Consider the following 11,333-nt stretch of genomic DNA (forward strand, 5'->3'; position numbering starts at 1 on the left):
AAATATCTTAGCAAATGGTAGAGGATCTATGTGTGATGTGAATTTAGAAGGGACCTGCTAACATATTCTTCCTTCCTTAAATGTCCCTCCCCCACAATTTAAATATTTTTGGTGAAATGAATTTCACAATGTACCTATGAGATGTCCTTCTCAGGACACAACTTCAAGGAGATTACAGGCTGACGGTCAGGTTCTGGGCTGTGGAGTGAGGTTGGTTGGACCCTGCTGGGATTGGGGTTGATTAATGACGTTGTGATAAGCAGGGAAACAGATCAGTGGCAGCTCCCACTCCCAGCTGTCACAGCTGTGCCTCTTCACTCTTCCAGCCCCATGGTGCTCCTGGGCAGCCTTTAAAGCACCTCTTTTCTATAGAATTCCTGTAAATTATTTGCTCAGATGCCAAGATGCCATAGAAGGAACTGACTCTGAGAATTTGGTCAGATGCATGTATTGCCTTTTAGCAATACCCCCTACCTGCCTTCCCCAGGAGCGAAGGGGAATACACATACTCTAACTTTGGGGAGAGAGAGAGAGAGAGAGCTAGCCAAGTGGCAAAAGCCAAGTGCACAGTTAGTAGGGGAATGTTGTACATCATTTCTTTTTCTGAAATGTTTTATAAAGATGACTGATGGGTGAGCCACACATGGGCTTCTGAGACTCTTACACAGAGAGTGAACTGCCAAGTGGGACTTGGTATCTGAGTTAATTCATCCATTGCAGAGATGTGGCATTATTTTCACAGGTAATGGAATAATAATCCAGCGACCTATTACATAGCAACAGGCACTCAAATCACCTTCAACCCACAGGGATTGAGAGGCCTGTGTTCACTTCCAGCAGTCTCCAAAGGTTCAGTTCATTACGTCCTGAAGAACGATTTTTGAGGCCGGCTGAGGGAGAAGCCTAAAGCAGGCCACGTGAGCTCTGCTCCGTTTTCCCCCATATGCAAGGCATGCATAGGGTTTCAAGGACACAAGGGACAGCAGCAATCAATAGATGGCACGTTTGCCATGTTGACTGGACAGGTATTGCTATTCCCATTTTTAAGAGAGTAACACCAAGACTCACAGAGGTTGATGAACAAGAGAACTGAAAAAAGATCTGGATCCACATCTTCTGAGTCCTCGGGCTGTTTTCTTTCTACCACATCATATCAATACATTTGTTTTTCTTTAAGAAAAAGAAAAAAGAAAAGGGGGTAACACTTGACAACCTGTAAGTCTCTTCCAGTTCTTTTTTTTTTTTTAATGTTTATTTATTTTGAGAAAGAGATTGGGAGAGCCAGTGGCAGAGAGAGAGGGAGAGCTGGGTCTGAAGCAGGCTCCGTGCTGTCAGTGCAGAGCCCGATGCGGGGCTTGATCCCACCAACCATGAGATCACGATCTGAGCCAAAATCAAGAGTTGGACGCTTAACCGACCGAGCCACCCAGGAGCCTGTGGTCTCTTCTGGCTATTGTGGTCTGTGAGTCTATGATTCTGAAATGCAAACGCTGGCTTTTCAAACTCAGGTGATTGTCTTGGTCAGCATCGTTTCAAAGACTGCGCCCCTCAATGCAGACTTGTTCGTTCTGAAAAAGTAAGTCATTCCCTTGAAGTCAGAAACAGAATGAGATGATTTAGCAATGTGTTATTAGGGCATCTAAAATGTTTCAATAAGTAGTATCCAAGTAAATAATGAGAACAATACAATGAACACTGAAAGGCGTTCAGAATTCTTGATCCTTTCTGGAGCAGTTTCAGTGAAACTAAGAAATCAAAACACTTTTGAAGAAACTCTTGTCAGTTGAGTTTCATGCTATGAAAATAGGACATTACTAAAGGCAACTCAGCCCTCCACACCCCTCCCGAGGCTCCTTTACACAAAACTGGCAGGTATGTTTTCTGAGAGACATTGGAAGACCCATAAACCAAATCTCTCATTAAAACAGGATTACAGAAATGTGTTTTCCATGGGAGAAAGTTCATTTTTTAAATATGCATTTTTTTCAACTAAATACAGACTAAAAAGTTTCTCTTTCTTTTTAGATATAAAATGCATATTCCTTAAAGCAATGTGACTGAAGACCTTTTGTCTGAAACTTCTACTATTTATTTATTTTGCCATTATCAGGGATGTCAGCAATGTCTTGTAATGCCTTGTGTCATTACGCAAAAGCAAACACAGTCACGTTACATTAATGACCAGGCTGAGATCATATAACTGACTGGCTATAATTCTATGCCCCCTTGCTATAAAAAACATGACCCTAAATCCTAACCAGATTTGGAATAAAAGGCCCCACAATTATGATATAATAACAAAGTTCAAGTTATATACAATTTGATTGTTTCAATGCTCTTTGTCTCTCCATTTTCATTTTACCTACTATTTATATGTGGTAGTAAAAAGTCAAGTGGAAAATCCACTGGTATTTTAGGTACAACATTCAATTACCCAACATGTTTGGAAGGATAAAACTAAATATAGTGGAACTCTCTTTCATAATCCCGGTGTTTGAAAGTTAGAACAGTGTAATTGTAATCACAGACCTTTTCCATATGTATTCATGTTTCCCAAATGAGGCCTGGGTAATGATCTACATCTAAATATATGATCAATCATCCCCGATACCACCTGATTTTTAGCTAGACTTGTCTTTACCAGATAGTAGGTACTCAACAATTGCTAACTGTCTGAAGCAGAAATATACTTTCTGTTTGGGCTGTTACTTATCCAATGGGTTCAATAGAGATTTTTTTTTAGTTAAAGCAGTGATACATGCGCAATATATTAGGCAAAACAGCACTAGTAAAAGCAGGTCTGTATGACGCTGTCTTCCTTGCAGACACCATTCATTGTCAGAGGTCTACATGCACTCTTGTTCTTCCTGTGAGTCCGGCAAGGTTATTTTTTGGAGGCTACATAGAGAAGGCGTCCATCACTGAATCATTTCCTTCAGAGCCAGCAGCTTTTATTCTTTTCAACAAGTGGTTAGAGGAAAGTGTTGGTGCTTATTAATCTGTTTCTTGTCTTACAAATGTGCTGATGCATGATTGGTGGCAAAAGTACCCATCTGACAGCTCTCAATGTAATCTACACGGCAGGACAAGATTGTTACACTGAACAGATCTGTTTGGAGTTGTTATTCTTTGTAATTACCTTCATTAAGTGAAAGCATGTGTCAATCAACTTTGAACTTTAAACATACCAGTAATTTGCAAGAAAAAATGCATTTTTATTTCCTATAGGCACATATGGGCTTGAAGATGAGTATATATGTAGATAGGTATATACACTGTATTAGAAACGTATTTCTGTAACTCTCAATATTTAATTACCCACTGGTTTGCATTTGATAACTTTAAATATAAAGTGCACAATTCCAGAGAATTGTCAACAAAGTTTAATAAATAGCTAAGTTATGTACTAGTGTGAAGATAGTTTTTAAATAAAGAACACTCCTTCCCAAATTTCTGCAGTAGGAGTGTACATTCACATTACTTTCAACAACCACTGCTTGCTGGGGATATACATTTGAAAACATTTACTCTATTGCTCTACTGTATTGTAAATCGAGCATGGTATTGTAACTTTCTTGATTTGATCAGACTCGTCTGGGTCAGAAATCTGCGGACGAAGTGCAGAGCATTCCACGGAACTATCCTGAACTTTAAAAAGTTAGTCAAGAAGCGTAACTCATTCTGCCCTTCACTGACGGTTATTAACGGGTACCTTCCTCTCCTCCAGTAACAGATGCCCCCATGCGTTTATTCATTTATTCATTCATTCAACCAACCCACATTTACGAGAATCACTGTGATGTGCGCAGCACCGTGAAAAATTAAAAAAAAAAAAAAAAGAATAAGATGCTTAACAGAGGCTTTAAGAAAGGTAAGAGGAGAAAAGCTGTGGAAATTGCCGCGCGGGTATCCTGGTGCGGCTCTCCCGGTCTGTGCATGAGGCAAATTCCTTTTCTGCTTCCTTCATTCAAGTGGCCACTTACCTCCACCAGGGGGTGTTCAGGGATAGAAAGTAAAGATAAAGGGGATGGAGGCAGCTTTGCAACTGCCCAGTAAACTCGGTCCCTTGTAAGGGCTGGGATTCCTGGTGAAAGTGAGGTTCTCAGATAACCTGTTGACTTCAGTTTATGCTCAATGCGAGGATCTGGAGACGGCCAGTCCCCAGTCTAAAACCTACCAGCAGCTCCCCGGCTCCCAAAGTGAAAGTTGAGCTACTGTCACCTCATTTGTCCCCTGGAACCCCCCACTGTATCCCCCACGACTCACCCCATCTCTCAGGCCACTGTAGCCCCACATCAGCATTTGCACCATCTCTGCCTGGACCTCTCTTCCCCGGATGTGCTCCTGGGTGTGCCCCTTGGGGTCTGTCAAGTGTCACCTTCTCCATGAGACCCACGCTGACTCTTCTTTCAGAAACTGCAACCCCTCCCTCTACATACACTGGCATGACCTCCCCTCCACCCATACTTTAAAATATCGTGTACCTTCTTCTTTTTTTAATTTATTTTTATTCTTATTTTTTTACTCTCATTAGATATATTATAAAATAGCCCGTACCTTCTAATACACCATATCACTTATTTACAATTTTTATTGTCTGTCTCACCTCACGAGGAGATAAGTTTTATGAGCACACGGGTTCTTATTTATTTTATTGTACATATATCTTAGTTCCTAGAGCAATACCCAGTTCCTAGAACAATAGACATAGTGTCTACTAAATATTCTGCAGATAAATGAGTATGTCCAGATCTCCATGACCAAGCACAAGCTTGGTTAGGTGGTCTCCTGCACTTAAGCTTTGCTCTTTCCAATGGAAACACCTGAGGTGAGTGTTGCCAATGCACATAGAGAACTCAGAACAGTGCCTGGCACATGGAAAGCTCTCGCCTCACAGGAAGTTGTGATGGGAGGCATGGGGTTAAAATGTGTGCTTTGAGCCTTTACTCCACCTTTCCTTCATGTGCAGCCTTGGAAGATGATGTCGTATCTAGGTGCCTCAATTTTCACTTCATACGATGGAGATAGTAATAATATGAACTACCTCAGGCTGTGGTGAAGCTTCACTGACAGAATCTACGTGAGGTGCTTGGAAGAGGAGCTGGTACCTGAAAGCCTCTTATGGGTCGGGCTTTGGAAGAGGGTGATGGGGAGCTATGGTGAGAAAGAAATCTGAGGAGAAACTGAGGGCCAGTTTAAAACCCCTCAGTTCCAGGAATACCCAGGAATACATGAAGGAGGAAGAGTGACTGATGGAGATCATGAAGCTTTTTGAACAATTTGAGAAAACTTGACTCTGGAGAGCTGACCTGGAAAAGAAGTGCCCCTGAGGGGGATTCATGGTGGGGTTCTTCAGAGGAAGACATCCTATAAAACTGTGGAATTTATTCCAGAACTGAGTGGGGGAACTCACAAAATCCCTTGTGGTCTTTATGTGGGGCTGAGTGTATGATGTTGGGTAGATATTGGGTGGGGATATCATTTTGGATAAGGGTCAATCCCATCCTTCAACTCAGGGTCTTTAAACCATGAAATCCTAATCTCCATGAGAGGGCTGTAACTTCCACATGTACCTGTAAGTGGAGGTAGTGAGACAAATACAGAAAACGTCATGATTGACAAGGAAGAGGTGCCATTATAGTAAATGGAAGAAGGGGAAGACAGCAAAGAGCTTATAAGATGCTCAAACAGCACGGGCAAAGGTCCCTGAAGTTTCCATAATTAAGGAAAACATTTTTGGAAGTGATGGGTCATATCTCTCCATGTTATATGGTGACCGTTCTGACTATAATATTCCAATGAACACAGTCTCCTAAAAGTCTACACAATTTTTTTAAAAATATGGTCATTGTAGCATTCATACTGTTCTCTTATTGAAGTACACATTTTACTTTTATTTCTCACAGTTTTATTCAGATATCATTCACATAACATATTCACCCATTTCAATTACACAAGTCAATGGTTTTAAAGTGTATGTGCAGAGTTGTGCAAACATCACCCCTGATTTTAGAACATTTTCATCACCCCAAAAGAACTGTACTCGTGAGCAGTCACTTCCCATTCTTCCCGCCCCCAGGGCCTGGCACTCACCAGTCTTCTTTTCGTCTCTATGGATTTGCCTCTTTGGGACATTTCATGTAAGTGGAATCATGCCATACATGGATACCGCTCCTGGTTCCCTTCACTTAGCATATGTCTTTAAGATTCATCTACATTGAAGCAGGTATCGGTACTTTTTTCTTTTCAGGGATGAATGGTATCTCACCGTATCCATTCATAAATAAAATAAGGTACAGCCATACAGTGGAATATCATTGTTGATGGACATTTGAATTGTTTCTACTTTTTTGGCTCTTAGGAATATTGCTGCTGTGTATATTGGTATACAAGTTTCTGTGTTGATGTAAATTTTTATTTCGCATCTAGGCGTGGACTTGCCGGACCATATGATAACTCCATGTTTAATTTTTTACAGAATGGCCAGACTTGTTTTCAAAGCAGTGAAGCAGTAAAGCAAGGATTGTTTCTATGCTTTGGCCTTTCAACAAGTTTTGATTTTTATCCAGACCTTCTCCTGAGAGCTGATGTCTGCAGCCTGAAGCCTCCAGGGTAGCTGGCTTGCCTACCGTGTCATGGGCAGGTGTGTGGGAGGTCTGATGGGAGAAAGTGAGAAAACAAGCAGGACAAGGAGAAGAGAGAGAATGGGAGGAAAAAGAAAGAAGGAAGGAAAGGAAGGAAAAGGGGAGGGAGGGGGAGAAATAGAGAGAGGAAGGAAGGAAGGAAGGAAGGAAGGAGACAGTGGAAGCCTGAGAAATAGAGGGTTGACTTGCCCATTTGAGGCTGCCCACTCCTAAGCCTCAAGTTGATGAATGTCTCTTTATTACAAGCTTTGTGAGTAATTCTTGCAAGTGCTCAAGAGGGAATGTGTGTCTCAAGTCCATGAAGAAGGCTGCCCATTGTGTCATCGACTGTAGTCCGTCCACAGGATTGCTCACGTCCTGTGGTGAAGGGCAGATAGGAAAGTGACTCACCTCACCTGCGGCAGTGCTTCTGACTCATATAAGAATCACCTAGGAGCTTTTAGATACTATGGATGCTGGGGCCTCGTACCAGACATTCTGATGGAATCTGGCTGGAGTGGGGCCTGGTTGTGAGTGTATTTTAAAAGCTCCCCAGATACTTTCTATATGCAGCCAGGGCTGAGAACCACTGATGCACACCTACAGATTTTATATTTCAACAAACATTTTTAAGACAAACAACCACCATGATGATCTTTAAATGATCTTTTCAGAAGTACATCAGGGCCCCAGTATAGCTACTTCTAAAGGATGCTAGTGAATAGAGGATTTTGACTGTGATATTAATTTGCCTCCTTAGTGCTCTCCTTTGGCCAGAAGCTATTCTACTTTGGAACCATGGATCACATCTGTTGGAACCCATGAGAATCTTAAGGTGGAAGAAAAGAATGTCCAGTGAAGTTGAACTAGGTAAGTCTAGTCAGTATGGCATATCAGAAATGGTTGAGCCTGCAATGAGTTTCCTGATCTCCAATTTGGGAGTCATTCTAGGGAGTGATTCTCTTTATCCAGCCATACATTCACAGAATACATATTTACAGGGCCCCTTCTGAGCACCTCATACTAATGCAGGCCACTATTGTACAGTTAGTAGCCTGGTCCTCTGGGCTCTCTGACTTTGTTCCCCATGAGTCTCAGTGCCCTTCACACTGCCACCCTAATCCGGGTCACCATCTTCTTCAGCCCACACCTCTGCAGACCTAACTGGTCTCTCTGCCTCTGTTCTTAGCCCCTGGCAACTTATCCTCCTCAAGGTTGGAGAGATCATAAAAAAAAAAGTCAGACATCATCATGCCTTTGCTCAAAGCTTTCAGATGGTTTTCATCACACTTGAAATCAAATTCAAGCTCCTCGATCTTACAAGACCTCGCCTGTTCCCATCTCTCCATGTCATGTCTCCCCTTCTCTAACTGGCACCTTTGGCCTTCATGCTCATTTTTTCCTCACAGTCTTTGCACTTGTCCTTCCCTCTGCTTAGAATATCTTCTCCCCAGCTCATCAGTTGCTTTTCTCTGTCATATCCCCTGTGAGATGACAAGCCTCTCTACAGCAAGGACCCTGTGCTTGTTATCTGTGTGTCCCTCACAACATCTACTAAGGTCAACTGCATTTAGGAGGTACTCAGTAAGACACTTGAGGATGTGAGTGGACAAGAATATAAAGAAAGCGACATGCTGGAAAAAAAACCCTGCCCAAAGTTCTCTGGAACAGGTAACTCCAAAAAGCCAACTCAGCATATCAGAGTCTGATGTGGTTCTCTTGCTGCTCCGAGAGCTGCAGAGATTTTACGCTTGTGTAAGCAGATCCTCTAAAAGAAGTAATTTTCTCTTTAGGAGAGTAGCAGTACACGGGCTCCGCAGTAAATTCACAGCATTTTACAAGAAGATGAAAGGTGAAAATCATATGAAAAGTAGTAATGGTACACTGGCAGCAACTATGTCTGCACGTTAATGGTATGGGGCCATAATTTGCCCACAATTTCTCTCTCTCTTTCTCTCTCTCTGTTTCTGGCTCTCTCAACTGCGGAAAATGCTTAATGGTCTACACAGCCTGATATAATCCAGTGGGAGTATAGACAGATACATTTTGACATAACACAGTCCTTGTTTCCTTGTTACCTATATTTCTTCTACCTTTTCAGGAGCAGTAGGCTCTACCTCTGTATACATAATGCAGACAATAGTGTGGGACTTTAAAGACAATAGTGCAGACTTTAAAGACATGGCCCATGATGGCCATGGTCACCAACCTCAGATGAAGATAGAGACTGGCAGGAGAGGTAGGTACCATTTCCACCTGTTTTTTTTTTTTTTCGCCTATCTTTGCTCTTTAAAAAACAAAAACAAAAACACCTATTATATTATTTTTAAGTCATCTCTACACCCAACCTGGGGCTTGACTTCACAACCCTGAGATCAAGAGTCACATTCTCTACCAACAGGTGCCCCCTATCTTTGCTTTTAATGGGTTTTCCAAAAATACTTTCACCCTATAAGATTCATTCTGCTTACTATTTTGAAGTCGCTCTTTATCACTCACAAATTGTCTATGACTGACCTCAGTGTACAAGGCCAAAAGAATGCATGTGAATTCCAATGGAATAAAGAAAAACCAGTCACCCATAGCTCCACCACTCAGAGGAAGCTCTTAATAATTCTATATTCCTCTGTGGTAATACTTGAACATTTTAAACTCTTTTCCTATGAGTTTGAAAGTAAAACATCTTCATCATAGAAATTCTGGAAAATGCAGAAGACTATAAGAGAGACAGATGGATAAACAGCCTATAATGCAGGAAGAATTTTTGATAATGAGCATTTTACCATGACACACATAGAAAACAAAAGCATCAGATTTACTGGTTGAAAAGCCCCAAATAAAAAAATGCAAGAGTATTGCCCTAGGCCTAAAATGAACAACATTTGTAGCCTCTCGGCATTGGCAGTGCCTTCCAGTTTCTGGAAATGCTGGGGTAACTCCTGGTCTGGAGGATGACTGTGGAGTGGCTTAGAGTCACCACAAGAGATGGGAAACAGGGTGAAGGCTAGGAGTGTGTGTGTGTGTGTGTGTGTGTGTGTGTGTGTGTGTGTGTTTGCGGAAGCGACAGAGAAGCAAAGTGGGGTTGCTTACGTGAGCATTTAGGGTGGGGGAGGCCAAAGGGAAAAGAGAAGAGAAGCAAGTAGAGCCTCCAGAAGTGGCTCAGTGCAGGTTCCTGAGCTGGTGGGTGTCTCTAATTTGCAGGCTGCCCCTTGGAAGGTCCCTTGCTGGCCCTGAGATCCTGGCCGGGGGTCCTTCAGATGCAAGGTCGCCTTGTCTGTGGTCTGGCAGGACTATTTGTCCATAAATCAGCTCCTTTGCACCAACTAGGGTGCCATCTACCCAATGAGACCAAGATGAAGGGACAGTGGGCTCCAGAGGGTGGAGGTGGACACTCACCCCTGCTGTTTTACAGAGGGGAAGTGGCTCCAGCTCACCAGGTGCTTATGGATGTAAACTTGTAGGAAGAACACTCTCCTGGGAGCTCATCAGGCTTCTCTCTTCTCACCCGGCTCTACTACTGGCCAGCCTTAAGCCCATTATTCTCGTTAGCCTGGGTTTTGTTCTGTTTGTTTGTTTGTGTTTTAAGTGAAATCAATGCCTGTCCTGCTCACCTCTCAGTAGTATTACTATAAGAATAAAATGAGGTGATAAACATGAAAGAACGTTTTTACTATTGATGGTAATGTTCTGTGGCTGATTCCCACATACCTTGAACCTCCCTCCAGGAGGCCTCGCTGGACCCCCAACCCGGGTGAGGTGCTCCCACTTCCACAGTGATTGATCTCTGCCAGATGGATGGACAGTCAGTGTTCTTCTCTGCCTAAGCCAGCGGTTGGGGTCCTGGGTCCTACCCCAGCACCTCACACTGCTGGGACCCAATAAATCGTGGTGGACTCAATGAGCAAGTGCTGCTATTGAGTCATTGCAGAATATAATGCAATAGTTACCGGCTTGCTTTTTATATACCACAACCAGAAATTGAGAGAGAAAGAGAAGAAATAAAACTCAGGAGACTCCAGCTGCTGGAGGCACGCCTGTAGCCTGTACTGGCCGAACTCCACCATAAAGCTGCCATGCTCAGTATTCACTGGGTGGGGATTTTATGCCACGGGAAGGAAGTCTGTTAAAACCTCATGAGTGCCACTCTCCTCCCAGACCAGCTCCTTAGGGCCATGGGGAACAAGAAGAAGGTTGGACAAAGCAGGATACATATGAAGCCCCGGATTCGAATCCAGCCTCACCACTGGTCAGCTTGTGGTTCCGGGCACACATCAGTGCTCTGGATCTTTGCTTGCCTGGCTGCAAACGGAGTTGGTAGAGCTGTCTCTGAGACCCTTTGATTTATATTGTCCCCAAACACAAAAACGTGTGAAGCCAGCAATACAGACTTAGGCAGCCACCCAAAGAGATGGGTTTTGTTTGCTGGCTAAGATCGGGCAGCAAATAACCTTTTCGTCACAATGTCTGGCAAGGATGAAAACATTTAAGCGAAAGACATGAAATGGAAGAATTGGCGCTGTGTGTGTGGCAAAGTCTGTACGTCAGTGTGTGTGCAGAAGGCTGGACCAAGGGGAAGAGCCACACTACCTGTTCATGGAGCTGGTTCAGCACGTGTACCATACTGATAATAAAGTAAATCACAGTGTGTGTGTGTGTGTGTGTGTGTGTGTGTGGCAGGGGGAAAAGAGGGGAAAGTTGGGGGGGAAAAAA

At 43.0% G+C, this 11,333-nt stretch overlaps 1 long non-coding RNA gene across 1 annotated transcript; it reads left to right on the plus strand.

Annotated features, from left to right (window-relative positions):
- The first annotated feature begins 7,106 nt into the window (after positions 1–7,106).
- Positions 7,107–8,793, plus strand: LOC144238310 (uncharacterized). The gene is made up of 3 exons (XR_013337069.1): positions 7,107–7,153; positions 7,384–7,493; positions 8,725–8,793. It is a non-coding gene; the product is annotated as an uncharacterized LOC144238310 (long non-coding RNA).
- Positions 8,794–11,333: the final 2,540 nt, after the last annotated feature.

The sequence above is a fragment of the Crocuta crocuta genome, unplaced genomic scaffold, assembly GCF_008692635.1.
Source record: "Crocuta crocuta isolate KB4526 unplaced genomic scaffold, BGI_CrCroc_1.0 scaffold318, whole genome shotgun sequence".
Classification (NCBI taxonomy): domain Eukaryota; kingdom Metazoa; phylum Chordata; class Mammalia; order Carnivora; family Hyaenidae; genus Crocuta; species Crocuta crocuta.